Here is a 15,676-nt window from a genome sequence, read left to right on the forward strand (position 1 = left end):
GTGATCTCTGTCAAATAAATAAATAAATAAAAAGGAAAAAGAAAGAAACCTCACATTATGACTCATCCTTCCTCGAACCTATTACTTTTCAATTCGAATGGCTCTTTCCCATTGACACTTAGAGGTGCTCAACTCTCTCCCATTAAAACAGAACAAAACCACCCTGTCTCTTCAATGATCACGGACAAACCTCTGGAAAGACTCACTGATGCGTTCTGGGTCCACTTGGTCCTCCAACAACCACAGTCTGGCTCTAGCCCATCACATCCCATCGCTCTGGTTTAAATCACCTGTGACCTCTGTTTCTGAAACCGATGGAAGTTTACTAGTCCTCATCGTCATTGTCAGGGACTTCCCTGCAGCCCCTATGCTTCCTCTTCTCCTATTTGGGCAACACTCTGCCCTTGGCTATCATGACATTTCCCCCTCCTGGCTTTCCTTCTGTCTCTCTAGATCATCCTTCTCCGCTTACCTTCTAGGCTCATCCTAACTCAAAGTCAACGCCAGGCCTTCCCTTCCACGACCATCCTTCCTCCCTCATCCACGCCATGGTTTCCTTTAGCCCTGGGTGTTGATGACTTACGGGGGCACATCTCCTGTCCAGACCTCTCCTTCTCCAAATTCCTGTCCCTATAGGCCCTGGCTTCTCGACCTCTGCACTCTGACGGTTCAAAGGGTCCTCACGTACAACACGGTGGGACTGAACTTGGGACGTTTGACAGTTTCCCGTCGCAGGGATCTGCACCTCCATCTACTGCTACAAAGCTGATCCCTAGGGCTCATCCCCAATACCTCCCTCTCACTTCACACATCCAAACCATCACGTTCTGTCCACCTGATCTTCTAAACCGCTCCAATCTATCTACTTCTTCCTACCCCGCGATAAATGTCCCAGCATGGAAAACTGTCTCCCGATAGGTCTCCCTGAATCTTCCGCTGGCCACCTTGAATCTACTCCCCACGCTCTACAGTCACAGTGATCTTAGTCACAATGATCCTTCTGAAATGGGACATCTGGCTGTGTCACCCTCCTGCTTAAGTACTTCAGTGACTACCTGTCACTTTAGAATCAACATCAGAGTCCCTCCTGTGGCTGCTAAGACTCCCTCCTGCCTCTCCTGCTCAGCTCATGTGCTTCTCCCTCTCCTTCTCTGCACCCCAGTCCGCTGGCCTTGGGCATCTCCAAATGCCATGCCTGCTCTAGCCATGACCCCCTCCCATTCCTGGAATATCCTTTCTCAGCTCCCAAACTCCCCGCAGCAACTCTGCTCCTACTCACTCTCCAGGTCCCGGCTGAACCATCCTTTTCTGAGGGTGATTTCCCAGGTCCTCCCCGAGGGGCCCGGACCTCCTGTTAAACACCCTTATCATGCCCTGGGCCTCTACTTTTATAAGTGTCATTTTACATTTACTCGTGACAGATTTGTTTCCCCAAATGACTTCAAGTTCCATGAAGGCTGGGGCTTTGACTGCTCTGGTTTTCCCCCCTCCACCCTGTATCCCCCGTGACATTCAATGAATACTTGCTTGACATCATGAAGACACGACCCAATTCTATCCAGCTTCTGGCCTCATTACTCTTCTGAAATTGCCCTTGCTAAAGTCATCAACAACCTTCAAATTGCCAGAACTGTACGACTGTGGATCCCTGGTGTTCTACCAGCTGGACCAAGGGTTTCCAGCACTAAAATAGAACCTTGGCAGTCTCTCCCCAATTCATAGAAAAAAAAAAAAAAAAAAAGGAACTGACAGACTATCCTCAATTTAAAGCTTTTGTTTCATAAAGTTTTCTTTCTCAAAACTTGATGTCTGCTAGTCTGTGTCTGTGGGCAAATGCAGCAGGAGATGCTCTCTGATATAGCTCAAAATTATATATTCAGCCATTTCAAAATTTTATGGTATTCTCCAGAAAGCACCACAATTCCTGTGGGTTTCACAACATGAACAAGTGTTTGAGACCCACTAGCCAAATCCAAAGAAACATTTTTAGCCCTCTGGGCTCTCGATCTGTATCTGTTTGTTTATCAGGTTGTATAACTCTTGTATCTGTTCTGTTTATCAGGCTGCTTATTCTTTTTAGCAACTAACATTTACTGAGCACATACTATGTTTTCCCACCGTCCTTCGTTGCTATTCTTACTGTGGCATTTATCAGCTTCTGTGATCTCTCCCACGTACTGCAAGCTCCTGAAGCTTCAGAGACATGCTTTCTCTTTTCTCTGTCTCTCTCTCCCTCTCTCTCTCCCCCCCCAGCTAGGCCAGCACATGGCTCAGGCACAAGAATCATCTTTGTTGCACGTAGGAATAAATGAACAAGTGAATCCAGGGGTGAATGAACAGCCAAACAAAATGGTGGGGCACAGCTTGAATCCCCATTCCTGAGGCTCAGCCGTCTCTCCACAGGGAAGCTCATTGTCATGCTGCGGTCCCATACAACAGAAATGTCAATTTCACACAGGTAAGCTACCATCCGTTGTTATTGTAACAAGTAAAATGAATCTGATGTAAACTTAATATAGTTTTATAGTCTTGAGCTTGTGGAAGTCACTTCTATTATCTATCCATCACCAAGCCCTGTTGATTTTACCACCCAAAAAAAAAAAAAACCACACAGTGATTGCCTATCTTCTGGAGATATAAACAGTTTTACTCTAAGGATCTGAAAATACCATGTATTATGTCTGCAGCAGAATTTGAGTAAATATTGGCATTACTGATATTAATGTATCTTTAAACGCCCCACAGCCTATCAAAACCCATTCTCTCTATTCTCTTGGCTTCTTCTGCCCCTTCTCCCGAGGTTGTCTATCAAAATTTAATTAACCTTCAAGGCCCAGCTCAAAAATCACCTCCTTCAGAAAGACTTCAACAGTCTGCTGGAATTACAGGGCCGGCCCCAGGTTCACTTGAGCTCTACTGCACATGACTGTAAGTCATTTGTGGCTCTACTTAGCCCTTCTTTCTTTAGTCTGCAGGGTCCAGCTGCTGTGTGTCCTTCCCACACTGCTCTGTGGGCAGCTCGAGCCCAGGGACCACGACTCGTTCATCTTTCTGTCTTCCCAGTGCCCTGAACAATACTCATATTCCGAACTGAAATATGTTAGACTACTATTTTGCTATGTTACGTAAACACCATTTTTGTGTGTCATAAGGTGACTTTTTTTCCCTAAATAGTTGGGGCATCCAGCTTTTGCCCCAACCCCCCGGCCGTGGCGAGGTTCTAGCAGCCCTAGCTGAGAGCCCCATCCAGCTTCTTGCTCTCACCCCCATGAGCCATAGCAGAACATAGAAGAAACAGCTGTCCTTGCTCTAGAATTCATTTGGGGAAAAATTCAAGCTGTTACCTTTTGAAGTGGAATGGGAGTCAGAGGTGAGCCCTAGCCAGTGAGCTGTGTGGGAGGAGAAACGTTTGCAGTGAGCCAGGCCCGTGGCTCTCAGACTGGTTTTGTCAAACAGCAGGCAGCCTCCCAGCACAGACCTGGGCCTCGGGGGCCACCCTGCCCACCTTCTTCCGTGGGTCCCTTGGGTGGTGGAACAGACACAGGGCCTTCCGAGCATCTCGATGCCACTAACATCTGGAGCAAAGCAGAGACAACCCCTCCTTTCCCCCTCTTCCATCCCCACAGAAGATCATGCTCACGGTCCACAGGGCCCAACCCTAATGCACACGCCACAGAGACAGGAGCAGGAAAGATGGAAATTCAACCTAAGAACACTGACTGCTTTGTCCCTGAACTGTGCCTTGTACAAACCTCTCCAGACTGCAAACATTCCAGCTCATCCATCAAAGTGTGTAATGCTCAGCCACATGCTGTTAGAACCCAAAGTGAGTCTCCGAGCACCTGTGATGCTCCTGTGCCCCTGCTTCAGGTCACCGTACCGAGAAGGAAAGTTATTGGACGAAGAGCAGAAAGGTGCTGCTTGATGGCAGAGAGCGTGGGCTCTCCCACATACGTGATCGGGATATTAAATGAGATGATGTAGGCAGAGTGCTTAGCAGAGTAGCTAGAACTTAGCTCTTAAGGAAGGCTCCCCCCTAACTGTGCTGGAAAGGCCTGCCCCCATGCCCTTCATGCACCTAGAAGCTTCCAGGATGGGTGAGGATCAGCAGATGGGAAATCCTGGGGAAAGGGAGTGCTGAGCTGGCCATCTGTGCTGATGGGAGTTTCCCGAGGGGGTGTTCCAGAACACACTGATGGATGCCTCCACAGCTGTGTCGATAACCATCCTTCCTCCTCTGGGACAATCTGGCCCTAGACACCAGAGCAATTTTCAAAACTTTTCTTTCAAGCGTATCTCTCCTCCTCTCCTTTCAGAAGCCCAACTGTAACACCAGAAATAGACCTACTAACCTTGCTCATGGGCAGACACGTGCTGCACAGGGGCTGGCAGTGTCTCCTCGATAAGGGAATTCTCTGCCTCCTCTCTCATAACATAGACATTAGCGTTTTAGAAACCCTCTATACGTATTTTCCACCTAGCCATGTATCTTAGAAATCATTCCCCGTCAATTAGAGAGAAACTTCCTAAGTCTTTTTTTTTTTCTTTTTTAAATAGTAGGACAGTATTCAACTACCTGGAGGTACCATGAGATTAAAAAAAAAAAAAAAAGTCCCTCTTGGACATGCACGTAAATTGTTCTTTCAAATGATGCTATACTGTGCGTCTGTCTTTGTGCCCAGAGCCAATACAAGGGCAAGCTCAGTTCCTAAAAATGGAGTCACTGGGTCTGACGGTGGGCACTTCTAATTTTGGGAGATGTTTCTAAAACACTCTCCAAAGAAGTTGTACCCATTTTCTCTTCCAACAGTAACACAGGAAAGGGACTGTTTCTCCAGGATTTCATCAACAGTTTATCAGCCTTTTGGATGCTCATTGAAAGTAAATTGCAGTTTACACTTTACCTTTTAAAGAATCGATCTTCTGTGTACAGTTAAACCCCTGAGTCCTCGAGGGAATGAAGAGCATGTAGTTTTGTTTTTGTTTTTGGTTTTGGTTTTTTTTACCAGGCCAGCACTTTCCCTAAAGCCCAACAGAACCCCAGCATCCCATCCCATGGCTCCAGATTTTCAGCTTCCACACCCAACTCTGTCCTTAACAGGAGGAGACCAGCATCGTGGAAGGAGCAGGGCCTTTGGAACTGGGAGACCCGGCTTCACGCAGCAGCTCCGCCACTGACCGGCTTGATGCTCTTAGCAAATAATTTAACTTCTCCCCAACTCAGTCTCCTCTGCATGAAATACGGAGATAATCATATTGATTTTTCAAAGCCTTGTGTCTGGCACGGAGAAGGGACTTAATAAGTAGCAGCAGTTTTCATTGGTGTTAATGATCATCAGGCTAGATTTGAGACCTCAGAGCACTTTTCACAATTGACAATACCTGGAATGGCCCAGCCAGGGCCGTTCTGTTAAGAAGCCACCCAGACGACTCCCAAGTTCTGCTCCGATCCATCCCAGCCTCCTTCCGGAGTTACCGGGAGAGGCCACTACAATCCCACCCCGGGCCTCTGGGTGAGGGTGGGCGTTTCCTGGGGCCCAATGGCTCTGTTGTTGCCAGAGCTTGTCTGCACTCAGCCCCACAAATCTCTGGGCCAAGAGGAGCTCATTTCCAATTACAGACCCGTCTGCTGGAGACAAAACAGAGTTCCTTGAGCAAAGTAGGAGGGACTTGCTCTCATCAGCCCTGGAGCCCATTCAGCTTTTCCTCAGCAATTTTTGATAAGGGCACTAAAGGCAAATTTCTAGTTCTGGCAAGAATGCCAAGGATGCCCACCACTGGGGTTTCTGTGTGTGTGACACAGATATCCTCCCCCCAGCCCAAAGGACTTCAGAGGCTTTTCTCATTCACACTTGGTCTTCTCTCATTTCATCCCCCAGGCGGCAGAAATTATAGCCATGCTCCTCATGAGGGGGGGACTGTGAGGAGGGGGCTGCGATCCCCCACCACTGGTCCACCCTGGGTGCCCACTCCACCCCCCCCCCCATCTCTACATGCTGGTTTAGATCCTCGCGGGCACTGCAGCTGGAACCACTGGAGAGAGGTCTGAGAAATTACCGTCGCTCTCCGAGAATATACCTCTGCTCTTTCTTCCCCTTCATCGGCCTCTGTCAGTTTAAAGGAAAGGGGCAGGAGCTGCATAGACTCCCGAGTACTTCAGGAATACAGAAAGGAAGCTGCCTCCCCCGCCCCCACCTCGTCCCAGGAAGACTCCAGATCCCAGCGAATCTCAGGCAAAGTGCTGTTGCCAGACCTGAAGTCTCCCCCCCGCCCCCCTCCCGTTTATCTCTCACGCGGTATAAAACGTGGGTCCGGCTCCGCCACTGGAGGACCCGACACAGGGCACAGAGATACGACCGCGTAGACGTCAACCCCTGCCAGTTACTCTGGACCCCCAGCCTTGCGGGTGAGAACCCCCAGCTCCATCCGGGTCCTCCGGCCAGGCCACGAGTGTGGCCCCGGGATGAAGGAGGGTCCGGGGCTGGGCAGACTGGAAAGAACCGGAGAAAGTGCCAGCGCTGACTGCGGGGGGAGGGGGGCTACCTGCCCCCCACTCTCCACTCTCCGCCTCAAACTTGCTAGAAAGAGCAAACTTTCAGGGCCCCACAATTCCACCCAGAGAAAAGGGATGCCCAAGTGTGACAGAAAAGCACGTGTGGTGTATGTAACCCAAGGACACCGACAGAGAAGACAGATCTCCACCCCTGCGCTCCCCGGTCGCCTTAGGCAGCGCAGAGACCGGAGGAAGCCACCCAGGCAGGAGGTCTCCCGGGAGCCGCTCCGGGCGCTCTCTCCAGGCCACCCAGCCAGACGGGTGATGGGGACGGAAGCACTGCCTTGCCCTGCTTCTATCTGGGCCAAACCCTCCTCCGGGCCGCTGAGCGAAGCTTCGATGTGGCCCGGCGCCCCCAGCGAAGCCCTCGGCGCACCGCCCGGGGGAGAGCGGTGCGAGACGCCGCCTCCGGCCTCGGGAGCGAGCGGACAGCGGCCCGGGTGAGAGTCCGGTTTCTCCGTCCCTCAGGCAGACGTCGGCTCCGGTTGCCTTGGAGATGGCGACCCTGAGCCGCGAACGCACCCTCCGCCCTCCTTCCGTGGTCAAACTTCAGCAAAATCCCCAGCAAACCGCGCCCAGGTTGCAAGGCTGGCGCTCCGAGGCACCCGGACGCACGGACCGACGGCGGTGGCGCTGCCCGCGGACCCTGCACCCACCCGCCGCGGGGCTCAGCCCCGGCCCCGCTCACTCACGCGCTCCGGACGGTCCCGCCGAGTGTGCAGCGTCGCGAGCCGAGGCCGCCGCATGCTCCAGGGAGGTCGTGGGCGCCCGGGCGCAGCAGCCTCGTCCGTGTGCGCACCGGCCAGGGGAAGGCGCTCGCGGAGCGGGAGCGGGCGGCAGCAGCGCAGGCGGGGACAGGAGCCCCGCAAGTCCGGCCCGGAGGCGGAGACAGCGCGCCCAGCGGCCTGGCCACGAGGCCGGAGACGTCCACCCCCACCCCCTCGAAGCACGCGGCTGCAGATGTAGAGCCGGAGAGCCGAGCGCCGACCCAGACCCGGCCCGGTCACGGTCAAGATAGGGGCGTGCGGGGAAGGCGGCCCCGGGGCTCGCTGCCGCCGGTACTGAGGCGCCCTCGGAAGTACGCCCGGGCCCGACACTTCCCCGCGCGGAGCCCGGCACCCCGCGGGATCCTCGGCCCGCCCCCGCTCCGCTCCCTCCCTCCTTTTCTTCCTTCCGGAAGCCTCGGCTCCAAGAGCGCCCTAACCCGTTACCGCGGCTGAGCAGCTTCGCTCCGGCGGCCGCTCCCGGGTTCGGCGGGCACCGGGTCTGCGCGTGTCCTTCCGAGGGCCCGGGCCTGGGGCTGCCCGAGCGACGCTCCTCTGCGTTCCCCGGCGCTCCGAGCACTGGCCCCGCACGGAGCCGAGAACCTCATCGCCCCTCCAGGTGGCCGGGGCTGGGGGCAGGTACCGAGCCACCTGATTGGCGCTGGCCCCAGTCCTGGGAGAATCCCCCACCCGAGAGGCCGCTTGCACCAAGGCGAAGGGAAGGGACAAAACGGCGCAGGCTGGTGCCTTCCAACGACTCCCTTAGCTCTGCAGTCTTTTTGCCTAAGAAATGTGAGTTCAGGAGTCGGCGCCCTAAGAACTTCGCGAGCCACAGCTCAAGTCTAGCACGGAAAATCCTGCAAGAATAATAGTTTTAAGGAACAGGGAGTGTCGCTGTCCCCTGGACTTTGCCTGGAGAGCCTCCCGAAAGGCTCCTCTGTTTCCCTATTTCTGGCCAGCGCTGGTCCCTGGAAGTCCAGTCACACCTGGATGTCCCCGCGGTGGAGGGACACCGCGTCCTTGTAGCGGGGCAGGGAGGGAGTAAATGCAAATTAGAATTATGACGGCGAGATCTAGCAGGAAAAGGCATGAAAGGAGACGCAATGTCGTCCTCTTCCCCCAACATGAGGAGAAAACGTTAACAGTGCTCTAGATTTCTTCTCTGAAATCACCATCCTGTAATGTTTTCAAGCTCTACAAGTTGCTTATGTGCTGTACCCCCCCAAACCGTAAATTCTGACATCAGTCTGCTTGGAGAACATGGCGGGGCGAAATGGAAGGAAACTGTCACTTTTTCGCATCTCCAAAGCATCTCATTATGGAACTTTTGCCTGTTCCGGTGTGTTCATTTCCCGCCCCCCACCCCCCGACCCTACTCGTCAGGCTTGGACTAAAGACAGGGGAAGAGGGAGGGAAGGAGGGAGAGGATCACCCAAGTTAATGCTCAAGGTCGGGGGCGGGGCGGGTGGGCTGTTCTTATCAAATATGTTTTCCTCTTCATACTCTGGACAGTCTGGAGGATTCAAAGCAAACATGAACATTTTATCAATTTCTGGAGAGAAGGAAAAACACTGGTCCCTCAGTCCAGATCCAACTTGTAAAGGGGAGGAGTAAGAAATTTAGCAACCTTTATTATTCAACTTGGAGCAACCTTTATTATTCCTAAAGCACTCTGAAAAATATGCATCTATCCAAAGGCAAGCTACACACCCAATGGGTCCAGCAGGCTTCCTGTTGCTTCCAACACTCCACGTTTTTCCTCTTTCTCTTTACAGGTTTCAAGTTTGATCTCGGATCATCACGCACTGCCTTTTCTCACACAGTCAAACCTCACACCTACATTCTTTCCTCGTCTCAATTCTTCTCAAAGGCAAAGCTGCAATATAAAGAGATGTGTTATTTTCTTAGGCACAATTACACAGAGAGAAAGAAGCCAGGTGCAGCCTGAGCCACCATCATAAATCAAACCTGTGTACTCAGCCAGGTCACTGACCTCCCCTACCACTGGCCCCATTCCTCTTCCTAAACCCTTCCCTTCCCCTAAAGCAACAGCCATCCTGACTTCACGGTAGTTACCTCATGTATGTCTGCCCAAACACGGTTGTGTTTGCTTAGTTTTGTACTTTATGTAAATGATAGAGCGTGAATTATTTTTTTTAAGATTTTATTTATTTGACACAGAGAGAGAGATCACAAGAAGGCAGAGAGGCAGGCGGGGGGGGGGGGGGGGGGGCAGGCTCCCCGCTGAGCAGAGAGCCCGGTGGGGGGCTCGATCCCAGGACCCTGAGATCATGACCTGAGCTGAAGGCAGAGGTTTTAACCCACTGAGCCACCCAGGCACCCCTAGAGCATGAATTCTTTGTGTGTATCTGGCCTCCTCTTTCATTTGGTTGTGTTTGTGAGGTCATCCATTTTTGTATGTTGTTTGTATGTTGTTCTCATTGGGGCTATCACAAATAACACTGCTAACCGCATTCTTGTAAGCATCTCCTGGTGTGCAGAAGCAAACTTCTCTTTAAAGTATACACCTTGCAGTGGAACTGCTGGGCCACAGGCTATGCCCATATTTAACTTCATTAGATAATGCCAAGTTGTTTACCAAAGTGGTCATAAAATTCACACTTCCACCAAATATGTATTTTGCAGTCACTCTACATTCTTGCCCAGACATCTTGTTAGACTTCTTAATTTTTGTCAATCTGGTGGCTATGTAATGATATCAAACCTGTGATCTTCATTTCATATCCCTATTTACCAATAAGATGGTGCGCATTTTTATGTACTTAGAGCCTATTTGAATTTTCTGTTTTGTGAAGTGCCTGTATAAATCTTTACCCATTTTTCTACTGACTCATCAGATTTTTTTTTCTTGTTGATCCATAAAGGTTTTTTGTATATTCTAGCTATATAGAATGTTGCTTTGTCACTTATAGATTGCAAATATCTTCTCCCCTTCATTAATCTTCATCTTTTGATCAGGAATAATTTTTTAAAGGGGAATTTTCATTGTGAGATCACTATAAATTCAGAAGTAATTTTAAGAAACTATGCAAGGGTCCTAGGTACCCTCACCCAGTTCCCTGCATTGCTACCATCTTGCAAAACTATATCACACCCAGGAAATTGACATTTCCAGAGTCAGAACATTTCTATCAGCGCAAGAATCCCTCAGGTTTCCTTTTAATAGCCACACCCACTTCCCCCTCCCCAGCCCTAACCCCTAGAAACCACTGGTCTGTTTACCATTTCTAAAACTGTGATTTCAAGAATAGTAAGTAAATGAAATAATACGGTATGTAAGCTTTTTTTTCCCCCACTCAGCATAATTCTTCGGGGATTGATCCAGGTTTATTAATTGGATGGTATGGATGTACCAAGACTTGTTTAACCATTCATTCACTCACTGAAAGACATCTGGGTTTGTTTTTTTTTCCAGTTTTGAGCAGTTATAAATCAAGCCGCTATAAATATTTGTGTGCAGGTTTTGGTATGAACGTGAGTTTTCATGTCTCTGGGGTGAATGTCCAGAAGTGCAGTTGCTGTACTGTGTGGTAGTTGCACACTTCCTTTATAAAAGAGATTGCCAACCTGTTTTCCAGAGTGCCTTTTTGGACTCACACTGGCAATATATGAGGTACCCAGTTTTTCCACATCCTTGCCAGCATTTGGTGTTGTCACTGTTTTTAAAAATTTAATCCATCTTCATAAATGTATAGTGATAATCTCACTGTGGTTGTAATTTCCATTCCCCTAATGACTAATAATGTTGAACATCTTTTCATGTACTTACTTGGCATCTGTATTTCCAAATGTGTTCTCTTTGGGGAAATGTCTGTTTATGCCTTTTGGACATTTTCTTTTTCTTTTTCTTTTTTTTTTTTTAAGATTTTGTTTATTCATTTGACAGACAGAGATCACAAGTGGGCAGAGAGGCAGGCAGAAAGAGAGGAGGAAGCAGGCTCCCTGCCGAGCAGAGAGCCTGATGTGGGGCTCAATCCCAGGACCCTGAGATTATGACCTGAGCTGAAGGCAGAGGCTTAACCCACTGAGCCACCCAGGTGCCTCCTTCTGGACATTTTCTAATTAGATTGTTTGTTCTTTTACTCCTGAGTTTTGATAATTCTTTACATATTTTAGATCCTAGTTATTGGGTTTTCTTGTTTTTTTATTTTGCTTTTTGTTTTTATTTAGAGAGAAAGTGCGACGAGCAGGAGGAGGGGCAGAGGGATAGGGAGAATCCTAAGCAGGGTCCACACTCAGCCCAGAGCCTGAGGCTAGGCTCCAGGAGGCGCTCGATTTCACAACCCTAAGATCATAACCTGAACCAAAATCAAGTGTCTGATGCTTAATGAACTGAGCCACCCAGTCACCTGGAGATCCTAATTTTTTTTTTTTTAAGATTTTATTTATTTCTTTGACAGAGAGATCACAAGTAGGCAGAGAGGCAGGCAGAGAGAGAGGGGGAAGCAGGCTCCCCACTGAGGAGAGAGCCCAATGAGGGGCTCGATCCCAGGACCCTGAGATCATGACCTGGCCCCAAGGCAGAGGCTTAACCCACTGAGCCACCCAGGAGCCCCGATCCTAGTCTTTTTGCAGATACATGGTTTGTAAATATTTTCTCCCATTCTGTAGATTGTCTTTCATCCTCTTTACATGGATTTTGCAGAGGACTTTGTAAATTTTGATAAGGTCCAGTTTTTCAGTTTTTCTTACTATGGGTCATGGAATTTCTGTCAAGTCTAAGAACTCTCTGCTTAGCCCTACATCCCAAAGATTTTCTTCCATTTTTTTTTCTCTTTCATGTTTTACCTTTAAGTCTGTGACCTGAGTTAATTTTAATATAAGATGTGAGATTTTGGTTGAGTTTTTTTTCTTGCCTCAGTATGTCCAATTGCTTTAACACCATTTGTTTAAAAACTCTGTCTTCCATTGACTTGCCTTTACACCTTTGTCAAGAACTTGTTAGCATACTTGTGTGAGTCTATTTCTGGATTCTCTTCTCTGTTCTGTTGATCTATTTCCTCCACCCAATACCAGGTTGAAACTGAGCAGACTGATTGGCCCATGTTATTCTTCCTATTCACAATTGTTTTAGGTCAGGGTGACTGGGTGACTCAGTCATTAAGCATCTGCCTTCGGCTCAGGTCATGATCCCAGGGTCGTGGGAATAAGCCCCTCATCGGGCTCTCTGCTCAGCGGGGAGCCTGCTTCTCCCTCTCCCTCTGCCTGCTGCTCTCCCTGCTTATGCTCTGTCAAATAAACAAATAAAAATATTTAAAAATAAATATTTAAAATATTGTTTTAGGCCTTCTAGCTCCACTGCCTTTCCATTTATACTTTAGAATAATCTTCTCTATATCTACAAGAGCCTTGCCAGCATTTTGATATTATGGAGAAATATTGAGCCTTTCATCATTAAATATAAATTAGCTGTAGATATCACGTTAACAATTTTTTCCTTCTAACTGTAGGTATCAATTTGACAAAATTTTCGTCTATCCCTATTTTTGTGAAAATGTTTGTGATAAATGGGTGTGGAATTTTGTTGAGTGCTTTTACATTAGGTTATAGAAGCATGTGATTTTTCTTTTTTAGCCTGTTAATATGGTGGATGTGTCCATTGCTTTTTGAAAATTAAACCAGCCTTGCATCCCTGGAATAAAGCCTTCTTGGTCATGGTATATAATTCTTTTTATGTATTGCTAAATTCTATTTGCTAACATTTTGTTGAGCATTTCTTGCATCTGTATTCACAAGAGATATTGGTCAGTGGTTTTCTTTATTTGTACTATCTTTGTCTGGTTTTGATATCAGAGTAATACTAGGTTCATTAAATATATTAGAAAGTGTTCCCTCCTCTACTATTTTCTGGAAGAGATTAGGTAGATTTGATGTTAAGGCTCATTTAAATGTTTGGTAGACTTGTCTGGTGAATCTTTCTGGGCCTGGGCCTTTTAGAAGATTTGAAATTATAAGTTTAATTTTCTTAACAGTTATAGGGTGATTCAAATTGTCTATTTCAGACTGGGTGAGAGGTGGTACTTTGTATTTTGTAAAGAACTGACATTTCCTCTAAGTTGTCAGATTTAGGTGTGTAGCCTGGCTTATTGTATTCCCTTTTTCTTCCTTTGACATCTGCAGAGTGTCATGTTCCTGAAACATTGGTCATCTGTGTTGTCCCTCTCCTTTTTGGCTTTTTGACAGTCTTGCCAAAGGTTGATTAATTTTATCGATCGTTTCAAAGAAACAGTGTATTTTCAATTTTATTGACTTCTTCTTGTCTTAATTATATCCTTCTTGTTTTAGGTTTATTTTGTTCCTTTTCCCTTAGATTCTTGAGGTGGAAGCTTAGATTATTGATTAAAGACTTTCTTTTTGGGGCGCGGGGCTGGGTTTTGTGACTCTTGATCTCAGGGTCATGAGTTGAAGCCCCACTTTAAAAAATGAAAAAAGAAATTAAAGTCTCCAACATTTGCTGTTAAATTGTCTATTTTTTCCCTTTGATTCCATCACTTTTTGCTTCATGTATTTTTGAGCTATAATGACATTTTTCACATATGAATGTGTAAGCAAAACTTTAGAATTTTCACCACTAAGTATGATGAGCCCTTGAGATCACCATGGTGTAAAGAAACCCAGGATGAGTGGCAAAAGAGCATCACTTTGGCCACACACTACACGTTGGAAGTGAGTTACCAAATCTAGCCCACATTCAAGTACAAGTGCTCCTCCACCCCCATTCACGCTACCCTCCAGTAGAAGTCCTTTAGACTCCCAAACCGAGGCAGGAGGTGGTTTCCCAGCATCCATCCGTAGCTTGGGTGAAACATAAGCTCCAGTATTCAATTACCAAATGCCCCCCAGTGGCCCCAAATGTAAGGCTCATCAGTGTGAATTTCTATCTTCTCTTGAGGCTTAGAGCTAGTAATTCCTTATGACCTTGTTGGCTCTTTGATGCTTTTAAGATGATTTTAAACATTGTCTCAAAACTCTTAGTTATCTAAAAGTTTTTTTTAAGATTTTATTCATTTATTTGACAGAGAGAGAGATCACAAGTAGGCAGAGAGGCAGGCAGAGAGAGGGGGAAGCAGGCTCCCTGCTGAGCAGAGAGCCCCATGCGGGGCTCAATCCCAGGACCCTGAGATCATGACCTGAGCCGAAGGCAGAAGCCTTTCTGCGGAAGGCAGAGGCTTTAACCCACTGAGCCACCCAGGCGCCCCTAAAAGTTTTGATAAACAGCTTACTCTGCCCTTGTCAGAAGTTGAAGTGCTTCAGCTGCATATGTGAATGTATTGTTTTAATCTGGAAGGACTTCTATTGGGTGAAAATACTGACTTTATGGTAAACATCAATAAGGCTATATCAAAGAAAAAATTACCCCTACCTTTTGCACTCTTAGATGCATTCTAGCAAAGTAATATTTTTTCTATTGACTTTCATTATAAAATCAAAGGACTATTCAGACAGGGGCCACATCACTTAATCGGAGTGAGATAAAACCCAGTCCTCCCTCTAGTCTTCCAGGCCACTGGAAGCATCTCCTCCTGCCTTATTGCCCTTTTCCAAAGCAGCTTCGGTATTGTCATTATAATTGGGGGGAAAAAAAGAACTGCTTTTTATCTAAACACAGGTTCTTCTGGTGGAAGCTTCCTGAGATAGCAAAAAGATATTAGCAGGACGCCTGGGTCACTCAGTCAGTTAAGTGTCTGCCTTCTGTTCAGATCATGATCCCAGAACCCTGAATCAGGTTCCTTGCTCAGCAGAGAGCCTGCTTCTCCCTCCGCCTGCCTCTGTTTCTCTCTCTCTCTCTCTGACAAATAAATAAAATCTTTTTTATAAAAGGGGGGATATTTAGCTTAATTTCTTCTATATGACCAACTCTGCCATCTGACATTCAAACCACATAGTAAATCAGAGGGAAGATTCAAGTTTTCTTTTTAGAGATGTCAAGTACTGTTTTGTCGGTAATTAAGATCACAGCTTTCCCTAGCGAGGACAGCATGATAAAGCCCAGCTCAGTGGTTTTCTCCTGTATAGATTTACAATCCCTTATCTACAATTTGAAATTCAAAAATCTCTGAAAGTCAGTTTAGAAAAGATCTCATTTGAACAAAACCAGATCTGACCTGTTCTGATTTGGGGGCAAAACTTAAGCTATAGTGAGGTTTTTCTAAGTCTTTATCTCATTTTGGTGCCAATATTTATTCATTTTGCTGCAAAAATATTGATATTTGCTTCTCCAGTCTCTTTTAGGGGTGTGTTAGACTAACAGACCAGAAGTGCCCCAAATTGGGGGGCAGGTGAGAGGGTGCACATTGATTTTCTAGAAACTGCTCTCAGTGAAGCAAGAGGAAGACTT

This window comes from Enhydra lutris, unplaced genomic scaffold, assembly GCF_002288905.1.
Source record: "Enhydra lutris kenyoni isolate GAN:26980312 unplaced genomic scaffold, ASM228890v2 scaffoldscaffold24, whole genome shotgun sequence".
NCBI classification, from domain to species: Eukaryota; Metazoa; Chordata; class Mammalia; order Carnivora; family Mustelidae; genus Enhydra; species Enhydra lutris.